The following is an 8,588-nucleotide window of genomic DNA, read 5'->3' as shown; positions in this document are numbered from 1 at the left end:
ACAACACAGTGAATCCCACCACCACATACATCATCCATAAGAATGGGACTCTAACTAGAATGAGATATATTCCATGCTTGTATAATGATATCTAATTACACAAGCTGCTGTCATGTACAACTAGAAAGAACCAATTAAAAAAAAGAAAGCAGAATTATCCTGTGTAAAGTGGCAAATGGAATCCAGGGTTTGCAGGAATTTTGTTTATTGTTACATAACCACTTGTTCCGTCTAAACCCATTACCACGCCCACATGTTGCATTTCCCACTTCAGAATATGGAAGGATATGAACAAATATGGGGAAATGGATATGCTACCAGGAACTGTATGAAAAGGTGTAATATTGCCATGATGGTCACACATGCCTGTTATCCCAGTGGCTTGGGAGGCCAAGGCAGGAGGATCTCGAGTTTAAAGCCAGTCTGAGCAACTTAGTGAGGCTGTAAGCAACTTGGTGATACCCTATCTCTAAATAAAAAGTAAAAAGGGCTGGGGATGTGGGTCAGTGGTTAAGTGCCCCTGGGTTCAATCTATAGTGCCAAAAAAATTTAACAAAAAAAAAAATATATATACATTAAAATACTAAAGACATCAAAAATACAGAGTGTTTCTCTAAACCTGGTATCTTCTTCCCTCTTGCATTTCTCCATCCTGTTCTTTTTCAGATTTCATGCCCAAGGTAAACTTTCAATGAAGCTCTCCTGACTCCCGGACTGAACAAGGCCCTCTCGGACAACAGCCATTGGCAGAATACAGCAGCTGCTCTGACGCCGTGCCTTCGACAGGGTTCCATAGAATTCAGCTTCCTGCAAAGAGTTTCTGGGGATTTTGTTAGAATGTCATCGCACAAAAGAAACATCATTTTTGAACTTGAAATGACATGTGACCGGCACTTGGAGTGACAGGCAATGACCTAACAACTCTGTTTGCTGGCTTCCTACAGGCCTTTCAGATCCTACAGCTAGGCACTGTAGGACCCTGTTGATGTGGGGTCCATTCTCAGTTGTCGACCAAAATCTGGGGCCATTTGTTAAAAATGTAGGCCATCAATCTTTGGTAAGCTTGGGACTGTGTGGAGAAGAGAGTAATAAGCTGTTGAGCTGAAGGCATCAGGGATTCGCTTTCAAATCACCAACCCACACTGCCTAAGTGCCTACGGACCTGAGGGAGCAAACAAACTCTGTGCCTGCCATTCAAATGAACTGGAATTTTTATCAGAAAAAGAGAAATTTTAGGAGCCACCAATTATCTGCCTCCTCTTCTGTAATTTAGCTTTCTTTGAAAACACTATGCAACACGAATACACCAAGAAGTGAAGTGTAATGTAAAGGTTTTGCATTATTTGCAATTTTTAAGATTTACTATTGTGTTCTTTTATTTTACATTGCCTTTCCATTTTGTGTCTTACATAGGTGTCAGAGGGCCCCATGGGGGAAGATTTGAAGATAAAAGGAAGATAGAAGAGGCTTTCAGGCCTAGGCTTAGGAGCAGTTCAAACAAGGCAAATGGTGTGGAAGTGCGATCTTCTGGTCCATTCCACTGTATGAAGGCAGCAGACACTGAAAGGCCACCAGTACAATGAAAGCCAAGCGTCCATGGTTCTGTGTGGGCTGGTCACCCAAGCCTTCCTAGCCCATCCTGTGTCATTCATGGCCAACAAGTTCACAAATGAAATGGGGCACTTGCCCCAACAGAATCAGAGGCACTTAACCACAAATCCTAGTCACATGGCAAGCAAAGGTGCCAATTATGTCCCATGTGGTCACAGGAACCTCCAAAGAAAAAGTAGAGCTTGTGTTTTTAAAAAATTGCATTTGGCCCAGCCTGGTGGGTACACACCTATAATCCCAGTGGCTCAGGAGGTTGAGGCAGGAGGTTCAAGTTCAAAGCCAGCCTCTGCAATTTAAGGGAGGCCCGAAGGAACGTAGGGAGTCCCTGTCTCACCCTGTGTCAAAATAAAGCATAAAAACGAGCTGGGGGTGTGGCTCAGTGATTAAGCATCCCTGAATTCAAACCTGGTACAAAAAAGAAAGAAAAAAGAAAAAGAGAGAGAGAGAGAGAGGAAGGAAGGAAGGAAGGGAGCAAGGAAGGAAGGAAGGAAGGAAGGATAGAAGGAAGGAAGGAAGGAAGGATAGAAGGAAGGAAGGAAAGAAGACTAAAATTAATTTAAAAAAAAACAGTGAAAAGTCTCCAGAAGCCAGTTATTTAACATGAAACTGCCTCACAATGAAAAAGTCACACAGCTGGTGAAAATAAACTCGTAAAAAATTCTACTCTTAAAAAACACGGCAAGTTGATATATTAGTGACAGAGCACATGAAGCTAAAGAAGTACCACGGGAAAAAAACTAAAAACTAACAGCTCTATCCAGGTCAATGCATCGACCCATTTCACCAATAAATGCCATGCTGCAGATCTGTAAGACATGTAAATGATTGTGAAAATCGGGAAAGCTTATTTTGCTGCAAAGAGGTTTCTGATCAAGCAATGACCAAAATATATTCAATGTTTGGTCTTCCTACTTGGAAGCAAAAGATCTGTCCTGGAGGAATCATGTTGTCCATAAACTTGGTGTCTGTCAGTGGTTGACACCCCGAAAGCTGTCATCTCTCTTGAGAAAGAAAACCCAACATTATCACAACACAGTCTTCCTCACAAATGCACAGTGATACTGGAAAATCCCTGGATAGTCTACTCTGGGAAATGAAGAAAGTTAGCTGATACAAAATGTAACTACCAAATGAAGATTCCATCATTCAAATACATCTTTTAAAAACTGCTTGATGACCTAGACATAATGAGATGTGGTGGGTCACAGAGAAAGAGTTCTCCACCAATGTTTAGGCTAAAATGCAAATGTCAGGAATATGTCAAGGCTACACATATTCAACTCCTGAACCACCATTTCTGTATAGTGAATACCGTCAACCTACTCTCTTCTAGCTTTTGGCAATGTATAGTACATTGTCATTGTCTGTGGCTGGCCACCCTACTCTGCTGTAGAACACCTGAACTTCTTGCTCCTGTCTAATGTAACTTAATGCCCATTGATTAAACTTTCTACATCCTTCCCTGCTACTCCCCAGCCTCCAGTAAATCACAATTTTTCTCTCAGCATCTATGAGATCAACTATTTTAGATTCCACATAGGAGTCACATCCCAAGGTGCTAGTCTTTCTGTGCTGGGCTTAGTTCTCTTAACATAATGATCTCCATACAGTTTGATTCATCACAGATTTCAAGACTTCATTCCTTTTACATGACTAAATAGTATTCCATTGTGTGTATAGGCACCAATTTTTCTTTGTCCATTCATCAGTGATGGATACTTGAGTTACTTCTGTTTCTTGGCTATTGTGAATAGTGCTGTAATAAACATGGGGATGAAAATGTCACTTTGACATACGGCCTTATTTCCTTTGGAGAATATACCCGGCAGTGAGATTACTGGATCTTGTGGTGGGAAAACTACTTGAGGAATCTCCACTCTGTTTTCCACAGCAGCTGGACTAATTTACATTCCCAGCAGTCACGTGCAACGGTTCCTCCATATTCTCACCTTGCTGGGGGTATTGAAGATGAAGATTGACTGTAGAAACTACGTTGTTAACAAGCAGGTGTTTTCTATCACAAGAACTAGTAGGGAAAATCCCTGCAAAGCCCCAGGAATAATATTTTGATTCCGAGCATTGAATTTTAAAGGAAACAAAGCCCTTGGGAGAGAAAAAAACAAACATGCTGCAAAGAGAAATCTTGAAGTGTTTCTACAGCTATTTTGGCTTCAAAATGAGGGAGGAAATCATTGGGTCGCAATTCTTATGAAATCAACTCAAAGAACTATAGAACAAAACAGAAAAACCTTCTCCTTCGTTTCCAATACAAGTACGTAATTGAATGAGAGATGCCTCTCCAAATCTTCTACTTCGTTGAGAATTTGAACAAAGAGGAAGAAATTTGTGGGGTCAAGTTTGTATATATTCAAGAAGAGATTTAGCAACATTGTCCTCAACTGGTTATCTATTTCTGCAAAACAAGAATAAGCTGTCATTCAGGAGAAAGAGTTTGCTATAGTTTTCAACTTCTTACGTTGTGAGCAAGATTCTTATTGCTTCATAAATATCAAAAATGAGGACTGAAATCATTTCACTTCAACTGAAAATGAAATGAAATATGTGTTTATCTGAAGTTCAACTCAGAATTCAGTATTTGCACGGCAAAAACCAAACAGGTTTTACCTAAGAGGTGTAAATTTTATTCTGTATCTTTTGTTGTATAAATAAAATGGTTTATTCATATATTTATATTTAAAACAGATGAATACATACACAAAATCATCTCATAATGTCTGGACCTATATTTGAGCCTGATCATGACACTCATTTAAAAAAGTTTTTGAAACTCTAATATGAAATTATATCTTAAGGCATATTCTTATCCACATTTCTTTGCCTTCTGATTTTAGAGCTTTACTATATGACAGTAGCAATAAGTTTTCATGTTGAAAATAACATTAGTAGAAATAAACTGACAAACTATTTATATTAAAATTTTCCAAGCCCACAGTTGAAAAAATTAATATCCAGTTATTTAGCAGAAATTTACATTGCTGTTATGAAAAAGAAAGATTAATTACCTGTTGTTCAATAAATATTGGCAAAAATGATATTTTTCATTTTAAATAGGAAGAAGGAAGTACCATATATCATATGTCACACCTCATTAGCATTCTGTATAATATAATAGGGTAAAAACATCAAAAAGAATTTATTTTTAAGGCATACCTGAGGTTTCCTTCACCTGTATTATTGATTCATAAGAGAATTGATACCCTCTATGGGCAGAAGAATCACATGAAAGTGTAGACTAATACCTCAGAAAAAACGAACAGGTCCATAGGAAAATGAAATAACACATTACTCAGGAGGTTGACAATCATTACTCAATGGTTCTACCTGAAACTGAAACTTACTGATCATGGTTATGACTCCATGGGGGGATTTCTGAGCTCTGAAATTATTTTGAGGCATTTTAAGGGTAAAAGACTGAGAAAGGATGCTTTTACCAATCCAAACAAGAATGAATTTATTTTACCATATGTCTTAATCTGCTGTTTCATTGCTATGACTAAAAGGATCTGACCAGAACAATTTTAAGGGAGGAAAGGTTTACTTAAGGGCTCACAGTTTCAGAGATCTTAGTCCATAAAAGGTTGGCTCCATTCCTTGGTGCTCGAGGTAAGGCTGAACATCATGGTGGAAGAGTGTGGCAGAGGGAAGCAGTTCACATCATCAGGAGAGAGAGAGAGGAGAGAGGAGAGAGGGAGGAGAGGGAGAGAGAGGGAAAGAGAGGGAGAGAGAGGAGAGAGGAGAGGGAGAGAGAGGGAGAAGGAGAGGGAGAGAGGAGAGGGAGAGAGAGGGAGAGGGAGAGGGAGAGAGAGAGAGGAGAGAGGAGATGGAGAGGGAGAGGGAGGGGGAGAGGGAGAGGGAGGGGGAGAGGGAGGGGGAGGGGGAGGGGGAGGGGGAGAGGGAGAGGGAGAGAGACTTCACTCTTCAGATACAAAATATACACCCCAAAGCCACACCCCATACTCCTCCAGCCACACCCACCACTTCAATTACCACACAGTTCATCGCTATCAGGTGATTAAATCTCTGATTGGGTTAAGACTTACAACCCAATCATTTCTCCTCTACACCTTCTTGCATTGTCTCACACATGAGCTTTTGGGGGACACCTCACACCCAAAGCATAACACCATATTAAGTGACTTACAAAGTTATGGAAAGACTCAAAACAAAAACCCAGATTAAACAGGATGAACCTTGCAGAGCAATTTCTGCCCTGCAAAGGAGCTTCTGCCTCTTAGGATTAATAGCCTATTCCAGAACCCTGCCCTCTCCAGCACAGTAAGGAAACTGCTACCTCTGCTTCCACCTCTAGTACCTTGCATGGCTGGCTATAAAATCTGCTCTCTCCAGGGAGAGGTCTGCTCCTTGACTCTGAACCAGTAATGCTAGTGACTGAGGGCGGGGACCTCTACTAAATGCAGAGCAACCACTCTGTCGCCGTGACCCGGTTTGCCCTGAACCAGGAAAACGTGAGCAGCTTTGAGAGTTTCAGGTTTGGCCTAAGTGCACCTCATGATCAGAACCTAAATTGCATTTGGAACAAACATGAGTACAGGGATGTCTAGGAAATATACTTTTACATGTGCAGCTTCTCCAGCTCACGTGGGAACACTAGCAGAATGGATGGATGCTGAGAGTCAATCCACACCAATGCCTTTGTAGCCGCATCCCACATAGTAACTATGCATTGAGATGATCCAACTTTCTCTTTGAAGTTCAACAGCTGGACGTGGGTTTCTTTCTGATGCATAAATATTCTAAAACAGGTCTAGCAACAGGCCTTGAGTTCCGTTTGGGTTGTACATTTATTGAGTGGGACATTGGACTTAATGACTTCCAATTGTCCTTTTACCTTAATGAAGCAGGGATGTTGCAGTGTGTGATTTTATTGAGTTATACTCAGAGTCTAGTCTTGAAATAATTAGCAAAAATTGAAACCAGGATAATCCAGATCCATTCGCTCCTACATCTTCCCTTTTTATTCTTTAATGGAGATAATTCATCTGAAATCCCACACATATGGCTTTAAATTATGTGTATTAGTAATGCATAAATGCCTTTGGAATATGCCCACTATCCAGGTGCAAGATAAATTCAGCTGTGGTACCTGGTCCTAATGGGGGTAATTTATTCATCAGACGTTTCCTGAGCACCTGGTCTGTAGCTTATACCGTGTGACACATTCTTAGTCTTCTACTTCTCACTTGCATGGGTTCTAAACTCAAAATTCAGTATATATCATGCATAACTTTGGCTGGAGAATTGGAGAGTTGGTGCTTATTTGTCACACGTAAGTCAGAGAAATTCTGCAAATCTCTCCTACTTCAAAAAAATATTTAAATCCACTTTGATCAGTTGCAACAGCATAAGTTAATAGTAACTCCAGTAATACTGTGTTCAGAACCTAAGAGCTAGTCCAGGTCTCCAAGGTTTTTATCACCTGCCCAAAATAGCATATCTTCAAGCTACTCACTCTCAGTACCTCTTGTTCAGTATAATCTGGACTTGTGGATCTCACCAGGATGTAAAGATTCTGGAGTCATCTTTGTTTATTTAGCAATAGTCCCCAATATTTTTGATGAATTCCTCCCATTTAATTTACCTAAGCCATCAAAGACCTCAAACGTAAGAGAGAGAGGCAGAGAACATCAACAAGCTATCTCAATAAAGGACAAACTGAGAATAAATCATGAAGTGACTGTCAATAGAAATTTAAAGCACAAAATTTTATTTTCTTTTTAATCTGTTGCTATAAAGTATCAGCCATCTTTAGAAACAGAGTGAATCTGACAGCTTTGTGTTGATGCTCCTGTTTCCCATCATAGACACTTTCAAGTCTGTCCCCGAAGCAAAAATAAATTTCCCTTTTTAAGCTTTTGATGATAAAAATCTCATCTGAAGCCTCATAAATGATCCTTTATTATCTATATTAATAATGAATAAATGTCTTTTGAATACCCCTGATCTTTCCCATTAATAGCACCAGATGTATTATAGATAACCTTTTGATTTAACAGCACAAACTCTGAAATGATATTAAACACTAAAGGACTGAGCTTCTGGAGTTACTGAGGTCAAAATTATACACATTTCTTTTAGGTCTATGTGTCCATGAGGTGACACTAACACTTATGAGTATTTATTTTTTGAATGTGGGTGTGTGTATGTATGTGTAAGAGAGTGCCCTAGAAACCAAACTCATAAATTTTTATTTTCTGCAGTTTTTAATTTTCACACATTCCATGTTCCTTTACCAACTTTCTTCTAGTGGGAGCTGAAGAGCTCAATGGAGACAGAATTTAAAGCAGCCCTGCAACCATCTGCTTCATTTCTTGCCTGCTTTTTAAGTTAAATTCTTCTCTTATTATACTGCATTTCCAGTTGGAAAAACTTCAGTTGGAAATATTCCAGTGCATATTAGAAATTTTTTTTTTAAAAAAAGAAAGGTAAGGATCATTAATGAGGAATGTGTTTCTTCTTCAAAGCTGTACTCAGTTTCACTGGTCATCTGTTTATTACTAATTCGCTCCTGTTCTGTTGCAGACTCTCATAGAGAAAGGAGTGCCAACGGTCATGGTGGGCTCTGTCAAGTCACAGAGCATGTCAGGGTGGAGCCTCAACAATGACCCAGATTCCTCATTCCAGGTCAGTTTTCTTTACCATACTTCAGGTTCAGATCCTTCCGTTTGACCGAGTTCTTAGACTGGGAATTGGAATACTACAGAAAAAAGTCATGCATTTGTGAGATCACCCTAGGAAAGTAGAATAAGGAAGAGAAGAGATTAGGGGGAAAGGAAAGAAGTCACGCATCCCCTACTGAAAAGTGTGCCCAGCAAGCAGCCTGACATTGCGTAATTATTTACAATGGAGAACGATTGTTTTTTCAGATTCCAGGATCCAGTGCTACGTCCACTATCTAGAAATATAAGTTCTAAGAACACCCGAGAAGCTGATTTTTT

General features: G+C 39.7%; 1 long non-coding RNA gene across 1 annotated transcript in view; it reads right to left on the bottom strand.

Moving 5' to 3' along the window:
- Window positions 1-5,533: 5,533 nt before the first annotated feature.
- LOC306665467 overlaps window positions 5,534-8,588 on the bottom strand; it is a 42,095-nt gene continuing 39,040 nt past the window's right edge. The window contains exon 3 of the long non-coding RNA XR_013765032.1: window positions 5,534-8,381. This is a non-coding gene — a long non-coding RNA (uncharacterized lncRNA). The remainder of the gene's footprint in view (window positions 8,382-8,588) is intronic.

This window comes from Sciurus vulgaris, assembly GCF_902686455.1.
Source record: "Sciurus vulgaris genome assembly, chromosome: 7".
Taxonomy (NCBI): domain Eukaryota; kingdom Metazoa; phylum Chordata; class Mammalia; order Rodentia; family Sciuridae; genus Sciurus; species Sciurus vulgaris.
Note: the sequence above shows the minus strand (reverse complement) of the source record. Positions and strands in the feature narration are given on the sequence as shown.